The sequence below is a fragment of the Lemur catta genome, chromosome 4, assembly GCF_020740605.2.
Source record: "Lemur catta isolate mLemCat1 chromosome 4, mLemCat1.pri, whole genome shotgun sequence".
NCBI lineage: Eukaryota > Metazoa > Chordata > Mammalia > Primates > Lemuridae > Lemur > Lemur catta.
This window is the reverse complement of record NC_059131.1, coordinates 65,014,366-65,039,286: the sequence shown is the minus strand read 5'-3', so window position 1 is coordinate 65,039,286 and position 24,921 is coordinate 65,014,366.

Below are 24,921 nucleotides of genomic sequence, written 5' to 3'. Positions count from 1 at the left end.
TTATAAGAACAATAGTCATGATACATTAGTTACCACTGTACTATCCTCATTTTAACTTAATTGCCTCTTTAAAGAGCCTATTTCCAAATACAATTATACCCTGAGATACCGGGGATTAGGTTTTCAACATATGATTTTTGGGGAGACACAATTCAGCCTGTAACAATTAGAACTGGTGAACTTTTTGACTTCAGTGGATTTAGTTTTCTCCTCACCTAAAAAACTGAATTCTTAGTCTCTACGTGGTCTCATACCTCTGAGTATCCTGATGATCTATGACTCTTATCAATCATGCATTCCATTATATGGGAAATTGCTGAAAAAAAATGAGATTTTGAACATATTCAACATGTTGACATTTGATGATCCTAATGGTACTAAAATGTGAGATCAATAAATGACTTCTGAGTCAATAAAATTAATTGCATGTACATATATATTAAGTAAAATAGCTGATATTTAATATGTACTTGCCCATTACAAGCTTAATAGTTTGTAATGGATTTTTTACATTTTTAATTTATTCGCTTACCACAGATATTGTGAGATTAAAAGGACAACCATTACATCTGTTCAGTTTGAGAGATAAGTAAAAAAATAAAATGATATTGAAATATCCAAAGTCTCACATTTAGTGAACACCAGAACTAAGGTTCAGTATGAATCAAATGTTAAACTGTGCTTTATGAACCATACTATGCTCATTCTTTGGGGGAAGTAAAAAGAAAATGAAGAAAATTTTAAACAAACATCATTTAAGTCCTTGACAAATTTAGATGAAATATTTACCAAAAAGGAAAAGGACTTAATTTGTAAAAGGAAAAATGAGATACTAAATTGACACAGTTGGGAAAAGATGGCATTGTTCACTAAAACAAATATACACAGAAAAATTCTGTTGTTCTTAACTAAGGGGTTAAAAAACTCAAAATTTAGTGTAGAAAATTATAAGAAAGAAATATAAATTGAAATGAGGTAGATAAATTCAATGTGTGAGATTATAAATGAGAATTTTAATATTAACCTGAATTACAATATAAATGAAAAGACTAAAATCAACATATCCAGTTAGCTAAGATTTGTTGCAGATGGAAAAGGAAATCAGACAAATCCATACTAAATCTCATGCTTATTATCTAGGGTACAAACAAAATTACTCTAAAATATCATTAAACTTCCTCCATCTGCAAAACTGTTTATCACATTTTGTTTCTGTGCATTCTATGAGAAAAATGTTCCCCAAAGAAATGCCATAATCATTCCATTTTTTACTAGCTGTCAATCTATTATCCACTGAAATACACTAAAATTAAACTTTAGCATTATTAGCTATCATGCATTATCAAATTATGATCTCCGTTTCTGATTCATGACGCATTCTCTTCTTTGCATGTGCCCACTTCTTCCTCCCCCCCGCAAATGATGGGTGCTCCAAATGGTTGTACCTTATAATGGTGCTAGTGTTTGTATTTGCTCCAGCAAAAGATATCTTTATTGTTTAAGTAAACCCTCATAAAAGAGCCAGGTGGTGATCTTAGTCTTTATAAATATTAACTCATTACAAATAATAACGCATGTGTCTTCTTTCTCAGTTATTTTGGATATTCATTTTAAGATCTCAGCATAGCCACACAATTCCAAAACAGCTGATCTTCCTGATTTTCCAACATCCTCCCTTTCCCACCACCCCTAATTTGTATTTTTTCATTCCTCAGTACGTGTTAGGAGGTAGGCTGTGTAGCAAAGTCAGGAAGTGCCCAGCATGTTTGCTTTGAAAATTCTGAAAGCTCTGCTCTGTCGTTGACAATGACAGTGTCCGACTGCCTCCTCCTCATTAATTATCTAATCCAGATGCGAATGCATACTGTTACAACACAGTACGAGCAACTGCTAGCTATGGGAGACAGCTGACAATTGTTGTGGGTAAGAGTTGAAGGATGGTCAGACCCGGAATAAAAGAAAGAAGAACCTTCTGAAAAATAATGTGCCCAATTTGGAATGGAATGTGTACCAGCAAGGGACCACGTTCAAGATAGTAAGCTAAGGCAGAGATAGGCACTTCGTGATAACATAGGACTGACTAGGCAAGCAGGCTGACTAGGCAAGGAACCAAACACGAGAGAAAAGCATATGTGAGCAGGTCACTGGCAATGTATTCCCCACTGAGTCCCCGTTCTTCTCCCTCTGTCCATGTCAGGGCTACAGATTTCTTCCTTGTCTTTTCCACATGAGTATTTGCTTGCCACTTGTCCAATTCCCTGGGAAATCTTGTTCTTTGATACAACTAATTAAGTAAGTTAATTTATTAGGTGACATTAGTGGTTGCCACTAGCTCAATGTCTTTCCATCTGGAGTGTACTTCTCTCTCTCTCTCTCTCTCTCTCTCTCTCTCTCTCTCTCTCTCTCTCTCACGCACACACACACACATGCTACATTTATCTATATAAAGCACTGCAATGCCTTTCCATAGAGCAGAGCAGGCAGGCAGGCAGGACATGAAATACTCTAGGCAAAAAGGTTTGCTTTTCTTTACAGAAGGCCTGCACTGTGTTCATTAGTACTGAGGGGTATTTGTCTCATGCCAGTGATTGAACAGTGACTGGAGAGAAGGAGTGCTGAAGGAGAACAGGGAATGACACTGGGAAATGCAGCAGATGTGGCTCAAACTTTTCGGGCCAACTAGACTTTCTGCAGGGTTATTGATTTTGAAATACCATTTGAAAAGCTTCTCTCAAGTTCATGAGTGAGGACATTTTTAAGTAAGGCTATGGCAAAGACGTGTTTACAGTTAACACTGTGTCATTTCCCAGTTTATGGTACCTGTTTGGGGAATATGTTTATATCCTTCTTACTGCTGGCATTTACCAAGCAAAGACGCCACTTGGAAAGGGTGATTTATTTTTTGCACCATTATATTTTGAAAGACTTTCAGGTTACAAGAAACCTTTAAAATTAGAGCCCATGATTTTAAGATTAATAACCGTAATTACAGGGCTCTGTTGTAGCAGAAAAAGCTATAGCTTGCCTGTGAGATTGAATATGAAAGGTCCCTGGTCCAAGGGAATAATAAAAGCTTGCTTTTCTGCAAGGACAGCCAGTAACTGGAAGTCACTGTCTGCCTGGAAAACACATGTGGGTGGTGAGGGTTAAAGCTTTTTTGAAGCTGTGGTGATTCTCTGTAATCTAGCCCTGAAGACCAATTCAGGTCATAATCACTTTTGTTTGATTCTTTCATTTTTGTGATGCCAACACTCACCTGGGAAATTAGGGTTGTTTTGATCCTTTCTCCCCAGCCTCATACTTCAAACTTTGCTGTGATTTAAAATGTTCTCTCCAGTAGCTGCAGCCAAGAGAACTGCAATCCGGTTAGGCAGCAACTGCAAGGACATTGATTTCTCTTGCTGAGTGGCCAGAGTTGGGCAGAGACTGGATAGTCCATCCATATTTTGGGGGAACAAGGAACTGTCTGTCTCCCCTAAAATATCCTTTAAGCATTTATAATGGTGAAAAATGGCAATATTAAAAGTAACCCTAATGATTTTCTCACATTAACTTATCTTTTGTTGATGTAATGTCCTAATAAATCAAATATTAGGAAGCCTAAAATAATCATAGAAGATTTTATTTATATGAAAGAGATATGAAAACAATTAAATTTCTTTCAACTGATAGCATAAACCAATCACTTTCTTTCCATCCCTCTAACTCCTGTCTTTTTCATAGTGTTAGGTAGAAAAAGTCCATAGATTTGGAAAATCTGACTGTACTTCACCCGTTCTGCTATGAGTTCTGGTACTGTTGACAGGCCACTCACCCTGGGTTTTAGTTTTCTAACAGAACTAATATTACAAATGTGCATAAAAAGCCTTTGTAAAAGCAAGAGATAAATAATCAGTATTTATAATTATGGGTTATTGGTTATTCATTAGATTTAAGAATAAGTACTTTCAAGAGTTGCACTGATTTTTAATAGTTTCATTAACAACTTACAGTTATGATTAGTATTTCACTCATAAGCTGTAAATGTGAGTGCTTTTAAGAGTTTCATATACTGGATACTTCCTTCTAGAGCAAGAAATTAGCAACTGATTGAAAAGCCCACGTAGTAACAAATGCCATGCAGCTCCCTCATGTGCTTACTGTTTAACGGGAGTTTCTGGCAACCTGGCGGACCTAATTTGGCAGGAAAATTTCTCCATCCACATGATTCCAAATTATTCTACATGATCTTTTATCTAGTCCCTGGGGGAAGTCTGAAATGAAAATGCAATTTAGGAAGAAGTTAGATGGACTATCACAGTTGAGTCTTTGGTTTCACCTGTCATGCTTTGATGGCTCAGAATTCCGTCATTTGTATATGTGAAGGCATTCGTCTCACATTTTATTAGGGACACATACCTTCTGTATACTCAGCGCTCACATAAGGAAAGAATAGTCACATACTTTAGTGGAACGGTTTGGCAGGAAGGTGCCTGAGATTTGGACTTAGATACCCTGTGGTTTGAATTCTGGTCATGAAATTTTCTAGTTGTAGTACCTTAGAAAATTTACTTAATTTCTATGAATCTGATTTTTCTCACCTGCAAATTGGGATAGTAATTCTTATGTCATAGAACTATTGAGGGTAGTAATGGGTATGTGTAGAAAATAAATATTCATTTTTTTAATGTGCTTTTTTCCCCTACAACTAACCTTAATTGACAACTTGTGAGAATATTGTTGCATGGAACACATTTTGTGAAATGATGTTTTTATACATAAAGGTAGAAATTAATAAGCAACATAGAGAGAGGTCCCTGAAATGGAGTGCTACATTCATGAGGTAAGGGCAGGGGAGAAATTTCTTGTCTCTTGGAGAAATGGCTGGGGGGATTATGGAAAGACCCATATTAGAGTGAAATTTGAAGTGTGGGTAAGGACTTCAGGAAAGAAATTGGCTGGAGAAGTGTCTAACTTAAAAGGAGAGATGAAGTTTAGAAAATTTAAGAGGCCCAAAATATCAATCTATCTTATATAGAAAAGGCATGTGATTTATTTTTTTGTGGCTTTATAGCAGAAGCAAGGAGACCGATTTTTGAATAAATTTGAGGACATGCTAATACACAGAACCAAGATTAAATGGAGTAAGTAGGCAGTAGGTGTCCTGACCCTCAAAGTATTCCAGAGGAGGCCAGACAATGGGCTAAACACACGTACAGACTCATGTGCCAAATAATTGGAGGATAGTCAACTCAAAGTGTTCTTGTGAATTTAAAGTTTATTCAGTCAGCTCTGAGAGCTGGTGAAGACTTTGAATAGAAAAGCCCCATGATCTGAACTGTTTGGAGGGAGGTTCATCTTGTAGTTCTATATAGGATGTATTAGAAAAAGAGAAAAAAGTAGCAGGAAGACAACTTACAAAGAGTCATGGACAAGCGCCATTATCATTCCCCATTTCCCACCAACAGAGATGCTATTCAAATTCCTCTTCCTGCTTCTCAAAGAAGAGAGAGCCTTCATGATAGAACTGGGATGCAGGGTGGGCTTGAGTTCATTTACCTGGCCTTCAGAGGAATCCAATCTGGAATTGACCATGTGGTCTGGTAGGGAAGAGGTGAATATTAATTTAGGATTTGTGTCTGATATAACTTTGTCCCCATCACAACATATTGACACAATAAAAAATATTGATAAAGTATATCAAGGCACTTAAAGCACATTTCTCATATTGCATAATGTTTGTTTTTTTTTTTTTTTCTGAGACAGAGTCTCGCTCTGTTGCCCGGGCTAGAGTGCCGTGGCATCATCCTAGCTCACAGCAACCTCAAACTCCTGGGCTCAAGCAATCCTCCTGCTTCAGCCTCCCGAGTAGCTGGGACTACAGGCATGCACGCCACCATGCCCGGCTAATTTTTCTATATATATTTTTAGCTGTCCATATAATTTCTTTCTATTTTTAGTAGAGACAGGGTCTCACTCTTGCTCAGGCTGGTCTCGAACTCCTGAGCTCAAACAATCCACCCACCTCGGCCTCCCAGAGTGCTAGGATTACAGGTGTGAGCCACTGCGCCCGGCCGCATGATGTTTTGTAATGAAATAGGCAGATACAGAACATGAGTGATGAATTGAATGAACATTAACAGCATGAAGTATATCTTTTAGTTTCTGTGAGATTCCATTTTCTTTTGTGAAAAAAAATGGTGATAATTACATATTTATTCATAATTATAGTTATCTTATATTGAATGTCCACTCAGTATTAGGCACTATGCATGGTACCTGGTATTTATTATTACATTCAAACTTTAAAATTTAAAGTACTCATGAGGTTAAGCTAAGATTTTGATGTATTACAGTAAAATACTCTTGACACTGAGAAAATTACAGAAAAATTCCAGAGTGGGACTCAGGATGTCATTTTATTAACAGTTGCATGAAAGGATAAAGAATTTTGGGCTCGTTAGTAAAAAAATAATTTTGTGATCTTTAATAAGCAGAGTAGGAAACTGCCTAGGCTTAAGACCTAAGGAGTGTCTTTTTTTTCTCTCCTCTAATAGTTTCCTGAGCTCACATAAACATGCCTAGAAAGAGGCAGTATTATCTGCCAACACCCTCTGAACCAACATATGTTACAAGCCAGAGTGATATCTGTTTACCAATTGCAGTATGCTGGTGCAGTAAACATAAGTTTCTTGACCTGGTAATTGGTTTCAGAAATTTTCAGGGAAAATTACCCACTGCCAGCTGTTCAAAGAAGAGCTTCTCTGAGCTCTTAGTTGGGGGAAAGGAGGGGTTTCCTATTTTCTTTCGAACCACATTAAACAGAGGGCCAGTCAGATTTGTTACCTTATGTCTATTAACTTTAAAGCATAGAGAATGAAACCAAAAATAATTGTCCTATTCCCCACTTGACAACCCCTGTTCAGTACTTGCTATGTGTCAAGAATTGCAGTAGGGTGTGGCACCCATAAAATTCAGGTCACCGAGGAACAGTCAAGCAAAGAAAATTATTATGTAGTTAAAGTTCAGCTGCCATCTGGTCATTTTCATTTTACACATCAAAAGACAGAGGAGCAAATAAGGCCACTGACTTAGCAAAAATCACAGGAAAAGTTAGAGGTGGATTGAAATTAAAACCTTCATCAATTAACAGCTGGGACAGTGAACTCCAAATTTTAGGGCATGTGTTAACTCATCTCTCTTACCCTTTGCCTTTGCTTTTGTTTGTTGGAAAGCCACTTTCCTCTCTGCCCTGCACTGACGTGATTCTCACCTGCCTTCATGATTTCCCTGCCATGTTCCCAATGAATCCTTTGAGCCCCTTTTCTCCTCATCTGTGTCCTTACAGTTTCTTGAAGATCCATTTGCTTGATCACCATGTTTTACTAGTATCTCTGCATGATTGGGCTCACTCATGCCAATATGTCGTTGTTTCTAGTCTGATTGCAGATAATACTGCCTCATTTTTTTCAGAAGTGAGAAAAAAACATACAGTAAATAATAATTAATTCCCTTACACTCATCTCTCTTAATGATGCAGTCTTTGGTACTTCCCAGTCCTTTATAATTACAAATAAATTATTTATATTTGTTTGTAGAAATATTGCCCCTTCATTGGACATTGTTCCAGCATTAAAAAACAATCACTGTGCACATTTCTATTTCTGACTGAGCTATCTGTCCTGGTTTTGATGTATATTTCTTTTTGTCCCTAGGAATTTTTGTTGCATGTACACTCACTAGCCTTACAATAATCATCTGTTCTTTCTTTTAGTTTAGCTAAGCCTATTGTTCAATACCGTTGGATAGTTAAGACTATAATACAGACCTCACTTATAAGACTGCAAATGCAATACAATTACTTGAGCCCTTCCTTTTGTTCTTCATACAACATACACCTATTAACAGGAAATACAATATTTAGGGTGGACCAAGAGATAAAAGACATATTTCCTGTATTCGAGTCTTAAGGCAAAGACAGACAAGTAAATCAACAAAAACTCTTCACTGTGATAAGTGGTATGATGGAATTAAAGATGGAGTGTTACAGTGAAATAGAAGCATAACAGATCCTTGAATCCACTGGGAGTGGGAGAATGAAATCCTTCACAAAGTAATAGATCCTTTGGATGGGTGTTGCACGATGATGGAAAAGTGACGATGATGGAATGTTATGTCAGTTTTCAACTTGGAGAATTGAAGAATAAATAAAACATTGTCATTCTCAAAAGTGCAGGATCAAGATTATAAAAGATAGATTATAGAGAAAATAGACAACTCACCCAAAGGAAGTTGGATATATTCTGTGGAATTTTTAAGCACCAAAATTCTATTTGGAATTTCACTGTACCAATTGCTTCTCTTCTTCTTTCAGATTACTGGTTAAGGATGAAATTTTGCAACATTTTAAGTATTTTATTTGAAACAAAAAATTAGAAGATGTTAGAGATGTCAATACAATGTCTATAATTGGCTTTTGTAGATAAGAGAAGATTATTGAAGATTTTTGAGCCAGTCACTTGTTATATTAATGAAAAGTATATTCAATGGAGTTATTCTGGCATTAGTATTAGGATACAATTTCATAACAGAAAGAATTTGGAGAAAGTGATAATAGTTTGTAGGTGAGACAAGCCAAGACTAACATAATTTCAACAAAATTAGAGATCAAAGCCTAAATCAGAGAGTCAATTTAAATAACAGATAAAGGTGGGCAATTGAATAAAAGAAAAAGATGATTTGAAGGTATTAAATGTGAATGAATTCAGAAAATGTTGGTATTATTTTCTGGTGCTTAATAATATTTTTGTTTGTGAATTGGAACTTCTGGGTGTGATGTGAACATGAATATAAACTTTATAATACATTGACCCAGTGGCCTCACTACCAAATTGAAAAATCAAATTTACAAATGATGAAAAGTGTTCTGAAACTGTGCTAGGAATTAGGGAAAAATACTTTTGGATACAATATGTTTAAAGCATTTCTTATTAAATATAACACTAATAGGATGCTGTTGAAAGAAGACACCGAGAGTTGGCATGGACATAGAACATAAGATTACAAGGAATTAAAGGGAAGAGTCCCATGGTGGTACACTCTTTAAAAGTGGAGAGGAAGGAATGAAGACCTAGGCAGGAAATAGTGAGGTCAGATCACAGTATTTGAACATGTCTATGTGAAACAGCGTAGAAACATTAGAAAGAGATAGCCCTAGAAGAACTAAGGCTCCCATGGTGGGTGAAAGAAGCACAAACTAGTCAATGTGCCTGGCAACAATCACTGAATGGGTGGATGTGGGCTAGCAGCAGTGGGAGGCTCTTCGTACTGACAAAATATATACCTGACATGGCATGGAGCCCACATTGAAAGTTGCATGCAGTTATTTGGCTTCTGGTGCAGGTTTTTTTTTTTTTTTTTAAGTTAAAGACAAAGAAAAAACTATAGAGGAAACGGTCTTATTTTTGGCATTAGCAAAGATGTGGCTCTCTCTTAACTTTCCTTAGGTTACTAGATTACTGAACTGCTTATTTAAATTTGTATCAGATAGCCCATCTATATGAGCTGAGAGAACACTGTTCTTATAGCAATGAAATGGAAAGAGAAGACATCCTGGAAGAATACAGCCACCTTATTTACCCGAGAAAGATTTACTCCAATTATGGATGATTTGAGAAAGTAAGAGAGAACAGGAGAGCAGTAGAGCAAGGGAAGCAGCATACAAATACACACACACACACACACACACACACACACACACACACACACATTTCTGCATTGCATTCAAAGGAGCAGAATATTGATTCTAAAATGCCCACCTATTTAAAAAACTCTCTGAAAAAAGATATACTATCAGAATCATATTCTGTGTATATTCAAGATGACTGAAAAAATAAATATGGAGCCTATGATATATGAGATGAAGAGAACATGGTAGCCAAGAATCTTTGACTGCAATTTATTGCAATCCATCACAGAACAGCTTAAGCCAAATAGAAGATGTATTGGCTAGCTCTACTTTTAAGTCCAGAGAGAACTAATTACAGTCATAGCTAGGTCTAGATGCTTACATTATGCCCTAAGGATAGAGCACCTTTCTACTATGATAGCACAGTGTGACAAGGAGGAACAATTTAACTTTACCTGATGAAACTAGGTTGCAGTTATTAAAAGGATGTTTAAGAGGATATGACATTGTTGAGCTGGATAGTAAAGAATACGTACGTCCCAGGAATACCTGCTAGGTAAGATGTTGCACAAACAGGAAGCAACATGTGTAAAGGATGGTTACATGAAACAGCCTGATGTTCGTTAATTAAACGTAATTAAGGCAACTCTGATACCAAAACACTTCCAGGCCCTGTAAAGAAAGAGGGACATATTAGTTAGGGTTCATTCTTTTTGCTTTTATTTATTTATTTTTTCTTGAGATAAAATTCACATAATATAAAATTAACCATTTTAAAGTGAACAAATCGGTGGCATTTAATACATTCTTGTTATTATGCAATGACCACTTCTTTCTGGTTCTAAAACACATCCATCACTCCAAAACAAAACCTTGTACCCATTAAGCAGTAACTTGCATTGCCCCCCTTCTCAGATCCTGCAACCACCAATCTGCTTTCTGTTCTTATGGATTTACATATTTTGGACATTTCATATAAATAGAATCAAACAATATGTGACATTTTATGTCTCAGCTCTTTTACTTAGCATGTTTTTGAGGCTAATCCACATTGTTGCATGCATCAGTATTTCATCCCTTTTTATGGCTGAGTAATATTTCATTGTACACATGCTAAAACCAATACTTGCACACAATGGACATTGTGCAGTAAAAATATTGGTTTTATTTTTTTATTTTATTTTATTTTATATTCTGTTTTGTTTTGTTCCAGAATGCATAATTGGAAAAAAGTATTGGTTTTAGTGAGAATTTTCAATTCTTTTGGATATATACTCCAGGAATGAAATTGCTGTGTCAGTCTGTTTTACTTCTGAGGAACCACCAAACCGTTTTCTGCAGTGGCTGAAACATTTACATTCCCAGTTAATATTAATTTTGACCAAATATAATAGAACACTTAAAAAAAATGCCTGAGATCATCAGGCATTAGATTTTCCTAAGGAGCAGGCAACCTAGATCCCTCTTATTCACAGTTTACTGTATGGTTTGCGCTTCTATGAGAATCTAATGCCACCGCTGATCTGACAGGAGGTGGAGTTCAGACAGTGATGATGCCAGCAATGGGGAGTGGCGATGAAACTTCAGCTTGCTTGCCTACCACTCACCTCCTGCTCTGCAGCCCGTTCCTAACAGGCTATGGATCAGTACTAGTCCACGGCCTGGGGGTTGGAGACTGAAGTACTAGAGGAACCTGGCATATCCCCTAGATGTATCCAAAGTCTCCGTGAAAATTGTAGGATCTGGGCAAGCAGGTCAGAAGGCAAGTATTCTCCAAGACCAAGTAAAGAATCCAAGAACCAATTAAGGTACTTGTTCCCCATCCTGATCATCTCACAACAATTAAGAAATACGTAGATCATTAATAAATTTGTCTTCCTTGGTAAACTGAGTGATTTTTGAGTTCACTAGGCTTTATTTTCTGGTTAATTTAAAAGTCTGATAAAAGCTTTACCTCTCATGATTGAGATCAATGTAGCATAATCTCTAGTTCTAATTGGATTTTCAAGGTTTTGCTTATGGAAAGGGATTGAAATTCAGGGAAGCTGTCAATGCCACACTTTGTAGGATCAAGACAATCAATATTCATTTTCTAAAAGGGAAAGACTTTAAATGTTACCACATCAATTTATGGGAAATATCCATAGATGAAATAAGAATGATAAAAATTATTACAAAGTACCATTAAATCAAACGTATGTTTCAGGATGGGCACAGATTCAGTAGTGTCAAAGTAGATTATACCTATACTTGGTTTAGACAGTAAATAAGTTAAATACAGCAGTCACAAGATTTCTTCTTTTTCATTTTTTTAATTTAATTTTTTTGTTTGCCACTTTAACAAGAGGTGAATTTTTATATAAACAGGTAAATTCATTAAAAATGGAATGCTATGAGTTCATAATATGTACATAGTCTATCACTAGGTAGAAAGAAGAAAAGAGTTACATTCTAAAGAAATGGGGAGCTCAGAGGTTTGTTGATTTATTCCTGCCAGGATCACTGTATTTCTAAAGCCTGCTCATTTTTGAACAGAACAAATGGGAACTTTTATAAGACTTGCAAAATCCTAATGTTTTCTTTGTTTTTTAGTTTTTAACTTACATAATGTAAGTATCACTCTTCTTTGTGTATAGTTCTATAAGTCGTGACAAATGCATGGCATTGTATAACCACCACCACCACCACCAAGACACAGAACTGTTCTATCACCCTGTCTCAAAATTATCTTGTGCTGCCCCTTTGTAGCCACTCTTTTCCTCCACAATATGTAGCCTTTTCAGTTTGTCTTATTGCATTTAGCATAATGCATTTAAGATTCACCCATGTTGATGTGTGTATCAACAGTTTCTTCCTTTTATTGCTGAGTAGTACTTCTTTGTATGGCTATATCATCATTTGTTTATCCGTCATTAATCAAAGGACATTTACATTGTTACAATTTTTGCCAATTATGTATAAAGCTGTTACAAATACTCTGATATAGGAGGTTTTCATGTGAACATAAGTTTTTCTTTCTTTTGGGTTAACAGATAGGATTTATTGCTGAATCATATGGTAAGTGTATTATAAACTGTACAGGAAACTACCAAACAGCCATAGTGGATATGCCATTTTGCTTCTCACTAGCAATGTATGAAAGTCCCAGTTGCTTCACTTCCTCTCCAGTTCTTGGTACTGTCAGTTTTTTTTCCTCTTTTCTCCTCCCCCTTCTCTTTCCTTCCCCACCCTACCTCTCCTCCCTCTCCTTTCCTGTCTCTCTTTTTCTCCTTCTTTGTCATTGTAATAGGCATATACTACTATCTCACTGTGACTTTAATTTTCATTTTCCTAATGACTAATAATATTGAGCTGCATTTCAGGTGTTTCTCTGCTATCTATTTATACTTTGGGTAAAATATCTGTTTATATCTTTTTTCATTTAAAACAATAGTCTTTCTTTTTTAGAAGAGTTTTAGATGTACAGGGATGTACAGTTTTAGATGTACTGAGAAGGTAGCATAGAGAGCTTCCCCATACCATACACTCTTGTTTCCTTATTATTAACATCTTACATTAGTATGGTACATTTGTTACAGTTAATGAGCCTATATTGATGCATTCTTATTAACTAAAGTCCATACTTCTTTTTTTTTTTGTTTTGTTTTTTTTTTTTTTGAGACAGAGTCTCGCTCTGTTGCCCGGGCTAGAGTGAGTGCCATGGCGTCAGCCCAGCTCACAGCAACCTCAAACTCCTGGGCTCAAGCGATCCTCCTGCCTCAGCCTCCCGAGTAGCTGGGACTACAGGCATGCGCCACCATGCCCGGCTAATTTTTGCTATATATATTTTTAGTTGTCCAGATAATTTCTTTCTATTTTTAGTAGAGACGGGGTCTCGCTCTCGCTCAGGCTGGTCTCGAACTCCTGACCTCGAGCGATCCACCCGCCTCGGCCTCCCAGAGGGCTGGGATTACAGGCGTGAGCCACCGCGCCCGGCCGGCTAAAGTCCATACTTCTTTATTCATTTCATCTATTTCATCACCTTTATCTAATGCCTTTTTTTTTTTTTTTTTGGCCTGGGATGATCCAGGACCTTGTCAAAGATACCACATTACAGTTAGTTGTCACATCTCCTTAGGCTCCTCTTGGTTTGGGCAGTTTCTCAGACTGTCCTTGTAAGTAATGACCACGGATAGTTATGAGAGTACTGGTCAGATATTTTACATGATACTTCTCTGTTGGAATTTGTCTGATGTTTTGATAAAGATGAGACTGGGCTTATGCATTTTGGGGAGGAAGACCACCGAGGTAAAGAGCCATTTTCACCAAATCCTATCAAGGGTACCCACTATCAACCAGATTCATAATCCTTTACATTGCCCTTGACCACCTGGCTTAGGCTGTGTTTGTCAGTTTTCTCCATTGTACTTATTTCCTTCCCCCGCCCCCCAACTTGATCTTCCCACACTATACTCTTTGCAAGGAAGTCACTATGCATAGGCAGCGCTTATATGCTCTTCTCCTTGAGGTCAGAGACCCGACATAATAATTATTTGGAATTTCTGCATGAGAGATTTTTCACTTCTGTATCATTTATTAAATTATTCTATAATTTATTTAAGTAATATGGGCAAAATAATATCATAGATACTCATTTTATACTTTGTATTGTAACCCAATACTATTTATTTTTTTACTCAAATTCTTTCAGCTTTGGCTATTGGGAGCTTTTTCAGTTGGCTCCTACGTCCTCCTCCTCCTTCTTTTTAAGAACTTGGTTACTTTCTGGCACTTTAAGAAGCTTTAACCTCATTTTGCATATTTCCTGACCCAGTCCTAGTTTTTTGTCCATTTTTTGGCCCATTTTTTTGGCAGAATTTTTTTTTTAATTTTAATAGTGCTACTTTCTCTTAATAGTCTCTTTCACAGAGTAAAAGCTTTTATTTCTGATGAATTTTAATGTTTCATTTTCAATGCATTATGCTATTGATGTTCTAAGAACTCATTGCCTACCCAATATTACAAATATTTTCTCCAGTTTTTTTCTAAAAGATTTTTAAATAGTATTCTATTTTATACTGTGGTATATGATTAAGACTTTTTAATTTCATAAGATTTTAAGTATAGGTCAAGGTTCATTCTTTATATGTGGATATTCAATCATTCCAGTATCATTTTTTAATAGATTTTTTTTTCTCCATTGACTTGCCTTTACACCTTTTTCAAAAAATTAATTAGCCATATTTGTTTGGGGCTATTGCAAGGCTTTCTCTTTTGGTCTATTGATTGATGTGTCTTCCCTTTCATTTGTATTACCTCATTGTTTTGATTACTGTGGTTTTATAGTAAATACTAAAGACATTATGTGATTCTCCAGCTTTATTCTTTTTATTTCAAAATGTTTTGACTATTCTAATTTCTTTGCCTTTAGATACAAATTTTATAATATGCTTTTCAATATCTTTAAAACATGTGCAAGTTTTAAGAATGTGTATAATTTACAGATAATTTTATGGGAATTGGCATTTTAAGAATATTGAGTCTTCCTATTCATAAAAGTAATATATACTATGTTGTTACTTATTTATTTCTTCCAAATTTCTTTTCTTTCACTTGAGAAGATAATTGCCTGGAATCAATTCAACACTGGTCTTTGTTCTATTAGTTCTCTAGGATTAGGGACTATTATAGTCTCCTACTATTCTTCACTACTGATAAACTCTATGTAGTAAAAATCTGCATTCTTTGTTTTCCTACTATATTTTGCTTTTCATTTCCCCTGCTTGTTATATAGTATTTTTATGGGGGGAGAAGAGTCTCGTCTTCTCAGTTGATGCCTAATATGTGAATGTGCCCCAAAATATTCTTTAAGATATCTGCAGATATTGGACATTTTTGTTTGTTTATGTTTTTAGTGCTGCTTAGGTGTGAGCTATATGTCACAAATAATGAAACCTGAATGATAGTTAAAGACCAGATGAGCCTCCAAGGGCTGGCATTTTCTCATTGGCCTATATGGCACATTTATAGGTTTATTCCTCCAACTGCTTTTCATGGATTGTAGGTTTTTATGATGATGATAGGGTGGCAGTGAGAATAATAAAACAGGAAGGTATTTTGCGATGTCAATGGAGTCTTAACTTTTGGGGAAAAATATGAGCTCACTTGGGGTAGATGTCAGACACGCATTGCTTGTGAAGCCAGTTATTGCCAGGTTGGGAGGTTTGCAAAAATAATTACATTACCCTAGATTTTGTAGATCAAGTTTTTTCTATGTTACCCTGAAACTCCAATGAGGAAAAGCTATAAATAAAGGGGACAGGTAATGTTAATATTAACTACTAGTAAAGCATGGAGTTTTTTGTCATTTGCTGTTTGATTTCCAAGATAAATGCATGTTGATGAAGATATGAATCTTGGACATGTTAATGTCCTTGCCTAAAGTCACACTAAAAACATATAGTCAAAACTCAGATCTTCTGTCTCCAATTCCATCTTCTTTTCACAATAATAAATTGCCTTTCTTATTTCCACATACACAAATTCTTCATATTCTTGAACATTCAATTTAAGATTCATGATGATCATGAAAGACATAGAACTTGCTAGCTATCTCACTTATGCAGTGGTATCTTGCATACTTCTCTAAATATTTATTGAACACCTACTATATGCCAGGCACAGTTTTGGGTCCTGGGGGTACAGTAAGCAGACAAAATTTCCTACTGTCGTGGAATGTGCAATCTAAGGAGGGAGACAGAGGAGACATACAATAATTAGTTAGACGTACACTACATTAAATAGAGATAAATACTATGGGGGGAAAAAAAGGAAAGAAAGCATGGATAGAAGGGAGACAGGAAATTTTGTAGGCTGCATTTTTAAAATAAGGTGACCAGTTATACATTTGAATGCATTCCTGAGGAGGTGAAGGAGTAAACAATTTGGAGATCAAGAGAAAGAGCATTTGTAGGCAGAGGGAGGATCCAGTGGAAATGACTATGATCTGTGGTTCAAATGTGCCTATTATTTTCAAGGACCAGCAGGCCAGCAAGAAGGCTCTTTGTGCTGGAGTGGAGGGAGAGAGACTGAACACAGTGTGGGAGGGGAGTGGTTGGAAGAAGTGTCACAGGTGCTCAGGAGGTGGCAAACTCATTCATATGACTTTATTGGCATTGTGAGGATTTGTGTTTCTCTGTGAATAAGTTGGGAAGACATTTTTGAGCAAACAGTACACCCAATTCTTGCTGTTATTCTAAAGTCAAGTGGGAGAGAGAGACATTGATAAAATAATCGTAAAAACAAATCTAAAAACAAAGGAAATAAATGCTAAAGCCAGAACCAGTTAAACGGACTATGCTGATTTTAAGAATTGACATTTGTGCTTGAATATGAGAGATGAATAGATGTTAACTAGTTAAAGGGTGTAAGTTTAATTGAGTGTTATCACTCTAAGAAGTAATGTTTTTAGCACTTTATTTGGATAAACTCGTTTAATCTTTACAATAACACTGTAAAAGTATGTATAACTATTACCTTTAATAGATGAGGAAACTGAGGTACACAGAGGTCAAATAACTTGCCCATATTCTCATATTTAGTAAATGGGGAAAATGAGAGACAAAACCAAGATGGCAGATCACAGAAAGGTTACTGACCTTAGATGAAGAAAAAGACAAAACCCTTGGTTTTCAGGCTGTGAAATTCCCTCATCAACCTTCTCCATCCACTCTAGTTTTCTAATTCTTGCTCAAATTTCAATGCCTGGTTCAAACTTTCCCCTGTCTGAAATCTTCCACTGCCTTTCCAGCCAGAGTAGACAGTATTTCTAAAATCCTGTTGGAAGGATGATCGTTCTGTGATCTTTATTTAATGAACAATAATCAAACATTATTATGTAACATCTTTTATTACTTATAATCATCATTAATAAATAATTTATGAATTTTCATGGTTTTTTTACACATTAATTTTGCAAATTTATTTTCAGTCTCTATGGGTTTGAGCATAATGAAAATAATTGGCATGATTACTTATTTGTGTCCCATATAGTGTTGGGAATGAAGTTCTGCAATAATGTTCACCACAGAATAGAACAAAATAGAAAGGAATAAAAGAGTAAAAGGAAATCTCAGAAATCTCTAGTGGCTGACACCTTCATTTCACAAATAAGACTATGATCCAGGACAAACCCTCATCTATTGGCACTTAAGCCCAAGACAGTTCCCAATCCATGTAAAGTATTATTTATTTATACTGCTTTTTAAGATTCAAAGTGGTATAGCAGCCATTCACAGAGTAAGTAGGCAACTGAGTGTCCCAAACAAGCATGAAACTCCAGTAGGAGATGCTTGGACACAAGAACAACCTGGGATCTAAGGCATGAGGTGAGATACTAACATAGACAAGAGAGGAATAGCACAAAGCAATGCAAAAGGAAAATTACCAACTGAATCAGTTTTTTGCCACTGCCTCTTGAGTTCTCTGTGGTGCCTGTGAAGCAGAACTTTTCTTATGGACCAGTAATCAGCAACACCTGGAAAATGTGAAATGTGCAACACAAGAGGACAGTTTCTACTCTTTTGAAACTACTGGGAGTTTGGGGGCTCTGGGTCTTGCAGGAGAGGACATTGAGTGTCTAGTTCAGGTCTTGCTCTCAGCTATCAGTGTTAACTCTATCTAGGCTATCTCCTTTTTGGGGGTATAAATTTTCTATTGTTTAAGATGAATGAATTGCACTTGCAGTTTCTGATAATCTATGTTTTATGTCCTTCTCTGATTTCTTCCAGAAGTTGAAATTTGCTCTTTTACATACAGAACAATCTTGTAATATCTGGCTTTGAACCCACTTTCTAGGAGTGAATTAAGACTGTTATCACTTGAGCAGAGCTAAAGGAAGAAAAACAGGTTTTCTGCTACTTGTTGTAGCTGGGGTGGGGTCCTTCCTGCAACCTCATATTTATTAGTCCTTACCTGAAGAGAAATTCAGTGAGAACTATCCACCCCTCTGCCTACTGTGTCCTGAAGGAGGTGGAGTGACTTATGTGTCTGGGTTCAGGAGGAGATATTAGGTGTGTATAGACAATTCATTTCTTTTTCCTTACTCCTGCAAGTGAACTGCCTATAAGAAGTGTATGTTTTGTTATTCTATAATGCACATCCATGATGTTGGACTGCTGTACGGGGGATCATGCAGCAGTCAAGCTGTGCTGCGTACAGTTCTGCTATTTCTGGGATTCAGTATTAAGATGTCATCACCCCAAATATAACATACTTATTTTAATAATAGCTTAGTCAATAATATAGGAATTATTTTGCCTCCCCTTGTGTGCTTTATTTCTGTGTCTTACCAGTTTTTGTCTATTTTGAGATTTTAATTTATCTGAAATTGAGATGCATCTTGAAATGAATGACATATAAAATGTCATTAGGAACATTTTCTTTCTCAGCAGTCAATAAAATGATGGTATTTCTAACAGTTGGTGAGGCCCATGATCTGGCGAAATATAATCATAATTGGTTTAGAAATGGGGTAGGAGTCAGGTAGTGCAAAATTTTGGCCCCGGTAGTGCCATGTCTTGGGGTTAATAAAATCATTCAGCTTCCATGGGATGGCAAGCATTCACGGGGAGCCTGACCACATTTGGAAATGAGCTTCATGTCCAGCCAAGATGGCCTCATTTTATACAAAATGATAATTAAATGGCTTAATTTTTAAGACTGTATTTTCATTGTTTCCAAATGAGCACTGCACCCTGCTCACCACTCACTCCCAGGTTTTTAATTGATGAAGATGCTGTTTATATAAAAAGAGAAAAGGCCCAGAGGCTTCTAAATGATGTTGTTAATAAGAACTGTCAATTATCTTCAGTGCTTTGAGTGAAATATATTATCTGTTTCATGCTCTTTGCTTAATTATATCACAAAGAATCCAACCTGTAGATTTGTAACATCTGGTAGTCTCCAATTTGTTCTTCTTCTTAAAGTAAAGCTCTTGTTTAATGACATCTGTTCACAAAATGGGCCTTCATTTTCTGTGTATATTCTGGAGGTGCCTGGAAAGAAAACAAAGAAACACACTTGGCAGATAATCTCTTTCTAGGTTTAAGTGCATACATGGTGGACAGCAGTGAATAGATCAGGTTGCAGGCAGTGAAAGAGAGAGTACCTGAAGTGGTGTCAGGTGTTCATGGATTTAGCACTGGCCTCCATAATAACTGACTGTGGAATATTCACTAAGTCATGTTTTCCTCTCCCATTTAGTCTCCTCCCCACTGAAAGGTCTCTGCTGGATTTGGATGCTATCTAATATTCTTTCTGCTTTAAACAGTTTTTTTAAGTGCCACACAGTGAAAGAGGATATATGAACAATGTAGGGAAAAAAATACCTATGAGAAAGACACTTGTGCATTGACTTAGGAAGTCTGAACATGGTTGTACCAAACATTAACAATAATATTATAACTCTAAAGTAATTGAAACAATGTAATATGATGCAAGACAAAAAGGAAAATGGTATAAAATGCCCTGAAATGAACTGGATTCCATTTAAAAAATAATTATCCAGTTACTATGAGAAAGGTTGAGTCTAAGAAGGACCAATTTCTTATCTATCCCTAACCCAAAATTTAGATCCTCACCTCTTAGAGTACACTAACATAAATTTCAAATATTTTTTGCTGTTAAATGTCCAAAGTAAAAACATTAAAACACCCTGAAATATAAGATGAATATTTGGCCTCCAAATATAGGAAAGCTTTAAAAGTATTAAAGGAAGTCATCAATTGATTGGCCTAAGGCATTGTGTGTAGTATTTTCTGGCAGGGATTCTAGTTTGAAATGAAACAATAAACACATCTTTACCTCCTTTTCCTCCACAAAATTCCTCTGAAGGGTAAATAAAAGGAGTTAAAGATAATATATTCATAATTGTGCTAAGACTGGAAAGAGAGGACATTAGTAGATTAGGAATTTGACAAGTTCTGGGAAATAGAAAGAGGATTGAATCATAACAGACAAATCAAAATGAGCACATAGCCCAGTCCAGATGCTGAAGGCTGCTGTACATTAGAGAACCGGCAAAGGCATGGAGAGACTTCAGTCTCAGAGCTACAAGCTGATAGATAGAGTAAGAGCAGGTAATGGTGATGAGTGCAAGTAAATAGTTGAAGGAATGCGTATCTGGGAAGGATGCCTCCAAATTGTGGTGACTATTATAGCAAAGACACTCACTATGGAAAATAAATAAGCTGCCTAGAGAAACTCTGGTCCCAAAATGAAGCTTTCCCTATTTTGTCTTTGGAATAATGGGAAGAAGGGCTGAAGAGGCCAAGCCTTTGTTTGCTACACACATAAGCTAATGTGAAATCTGACAGTTGGTAGACACAACCCACAAAAGTCATAGTTCAAGTCTCTCATTCAGGTAAAAGACTTATGAAGAAAACAAGACTTCTCACATGGTAAGGAAAGCTATCTACTTACTCTTTCATTCATACGTATGGATAGGCAAAACAGTTTTTGGGCATTTCATTGTTAAACTAGTGGAATAAATGCCCCCTTCCCCCCCTCTTTTTTTTTTTTTACCACTTCTTGTTTTGACAATTACTAAAACACAAGGTCAATTAATAACAGAAACAGATTCCATTTTGAATAAAACAAGGAAATACAATGAATTATAAGTTATGGAGATTAAAGTAAGAGAGAGTGGAACCTCACATAATAATGGGAGAGAGATGAAAAGCAAACAAAATGCCTCAAATGAAATAAATAGGAATAAATACTCCCCTTCAAGCTACACACACCTGCAAAGCTTCAGATGGAGAATATCAGATTCTGCACACTGTGAGCTGAGGAGTGGAGTTGAATATGAATAATTAAGATCCCCAGGTCTTCACCTCTATCTACTACCACATCTCATCTAGTAAGACTGATTGTCTTTTGCAACCCTACAGAGATTTAAATTCTTGAGAAGATTATGTGGCTTGAGAAGAGGGAAAAACATGCACAGCAACAGGGCTGGATAAAGTAACAGACTGAAAAGACAAGGATTTATTTCTACTTATTATAATGGTAGATTAGCTTGGTGCAGTGCAATCTTCATGCACATAATAAATAGGAAAAATGCACAATATGAAATCTGATTGAAGGACTTGGAAAGCTATCAAGGCACTTAGAACTCACAGGCCCAAGAAACGCTCCCCCACAATAAAAGGGATGCACAGAAAAGTGAGTCTACTATTCAGTGCTGTTCTTCTTCTTTCACATTTGCTGATACACAAGTTGTGATTGACAGATGGAGAGGATGAGCAGACATTTTACAGGATCACTGGCGAAAGGGACAAAAAATGGAGATCAAGGTATACCAAGAAGCATCCTTGGTAAATAATTTCAGAATTTTAAGTGGAAGCCTCTGGAGAACAATGCTATGGTATGATTGTGTCCCTCCAAAATTTATATTGAAAGCTAATCCTCATTGTGGGAGTATTAAAGGGTGGGGGCCATTTGGGAAGTTATTAGGGTGTGAAGGCTCTGTTCTCATGAATGGGATTAGTGCCCTTTTAAAAGAGATTGAAACGTTTGCCGCTTCTGCCATGTGAGGATGGGCAACAAGACACCAGCTATGAAGCCCTCACTAGACAGTCAGTCTGCAGGAACCTTTATGGTGGACTTCCCAGCCTCTAGAACTATGAGCAATAAATTCATGTTGTTTCTGAATTACCTAGTCTAAAGTTCTTTGTTATAGCAGCCTGAATGGACTAAGACAAATGACAATGAGTCAACTCCTTTTGTAGCCAGGAAACATCATTAAGAATTTGAAATTAATTGTTTGGTTTATTTCAAATCAAATTAGTTATCAGTTATTAATATACAGTTATACTCTCATTGAGTATTTCTATGACAGCACCAGGGAAGCGCTGGGAGGAGAGGGAGGCAACAGAGCTATAGGGTATCCAGGCCAGATCAGCTCTGGGGTTGGAGAAGGCTCAGGAGCATGTCTCATGGATGGCAATTTTTGATTAAAGGAATGTATTACTAAAAGTGGCAGAAAGAAACAAAATACTAGAAGAAGCTAACAAAAATAAAATGAATTAAGGCAATAGTCAGGAATTCATTCCCATATCCTAAAATATACCAGACCCATATAATTTCATAGGTCAGTTGTTACAAACCTTCAAGGGCATACATTTCTTTCAAATACAAGTGATTTCAGATTAGAAAGAGAAGGAATGTATCCAAATCATTTTGTGAGGTTAGACAATCTTGATAACTGTACAAGGATAATCTAAGAAAAGCATAAGCAAATATCACATTTAAATACATAGATTAAATTTCTAAGTTATTTACAAACTAAATTTGCACTGGACTTTATTAAAAATAAGTGAAAAAAATTGAGTTTATCTCAAAATCTCCCGGTGTAATTCATTATATTAACACACTGAAGGAAAAAAATGTCTAATAAGTCTTACAATATAATTAAACTGTATTAGTAAGGTAATGGATAAAAATTTGGTTTGATGGGGGAAGGACAGTACTCAGTAAGATTCAAAACTCATCTATTATAAAATGTAAGTTGTATAGTAACATGGTAATAAATAATTTTATGGAGGAAGAAATAGTATTCTGTAAGATTCAAAACTCATTCATAATTAAAAAAATTAAACTAGGTATAGAAGGAAACTTCCTTAATCTACTAAAAGATATCTACATATCACCCACTCAAAAAAATTATGCCAAATGGTAGGACACTGAATGTGTACCCTTTTAAGACAAGGGAAAAAAACCCAGAAATAATATTATCACTATTACACAACTTGAGATTCTATTATACAATATTGATAAATGAAATGAAAGAAGTATAAGAATTGCAAAAATGTAAAATGTAACCTATAAATTAAGTACTAGGATTGTTTTTATAAAATTATGACATATGATATACAGTCAAACAATTATAACTTAAAAAAGAATCCAGAAATATAGCTGAAAAAATTTCAAGAAATAAAACCTAATAGCAATTTTCAAATAGAAATTTTATGCATATACAATTTAAGCATATAGTCACTTATAATGGAATACAAAATAAATGTGTAATAATATTATGGATAAATTTTCAAAATGTTCTTGAAAGGCATGAAAGAAAATTTAAATAATTATGAGACATATATGCTTGGATACATCTCAATACTATAGAGACATCATTTTCCCACATATTAATCTTTAAATCTAGTGCCATTTCAATCATAGTTCTAACAGAAATTTCTATAGAATTTAGTAATCTAAACCTAAAACTGGTATGGAAAAATTAAAGACTAATCCAAAAATGGGCAAAAATTTAGGGAGATGAGAACTCATAGCAACTGCTGGTAGTTTAAATTAGTACGATGACTGTGAAGAAGAATTTTGTGATATTTAGTCAATTTGCAGATGACCATAAATGTCACCTCAGAATATAACATATAAAGCTTTTTTACATGCACAAGGGGACTATGATCTAATTGCAAAACTACTTGTAATAACAAATAGCGGATCAGTATAAATGTCAATCAACAGGAAGATGTATATATTCATAAAGTACAAAACCACAGAGAAACTCAAGTAAATAAAAAATATCAAATACTTTATGTTGCAATGAATAGGCAAGATACAGTATGAAATATAAAGCATGACAGATTTAATGACATGCAAAATGACAATAAATATTGTTTATAGATATATACAAATATAATACCCTACAAAAACTTTTACTGCAAAGACACATATCATTTTTATAAGAGTGGTTACTTCTAAGGAGAAAAAGAATATTGGGATCTGAAGGGAATACAAAAGGGTTTTACCTGGCATATTTTACTTCAATATTTTTGAAGAAATTTTTAAAAAAATAGAGTATATGTATATTTATTATTATATTTGTTACCATTTTCTGAATGTGAACATTTTAATTAAAATGTATATAAACAAATTATTAATTTTATAGTTTCCATTTAAAACTATTAAAGGACAGTGTTGTTTTTGTTGCAACAAATTCCTTTTGTAAATTAGGCTTTCAACAAAAAGTAGCTAAAGATTACCAGATGGAGAGGAAATGAACATTAGGCCTATAACCACAGTAATAAAAGAGAAGATTTTAAGATAATTTTTTAGGTGGTGCATTCTCCACAATGCAAGGGAAATAATAGACAGATGTCTCATTAGCTCATGCTCCTTTTATATTCTTCATCTGTAATTCCTCAAAGCATCAGCCAGCATTCCAAATAAGCAGAAGAGTGAGCCAGTTGTGA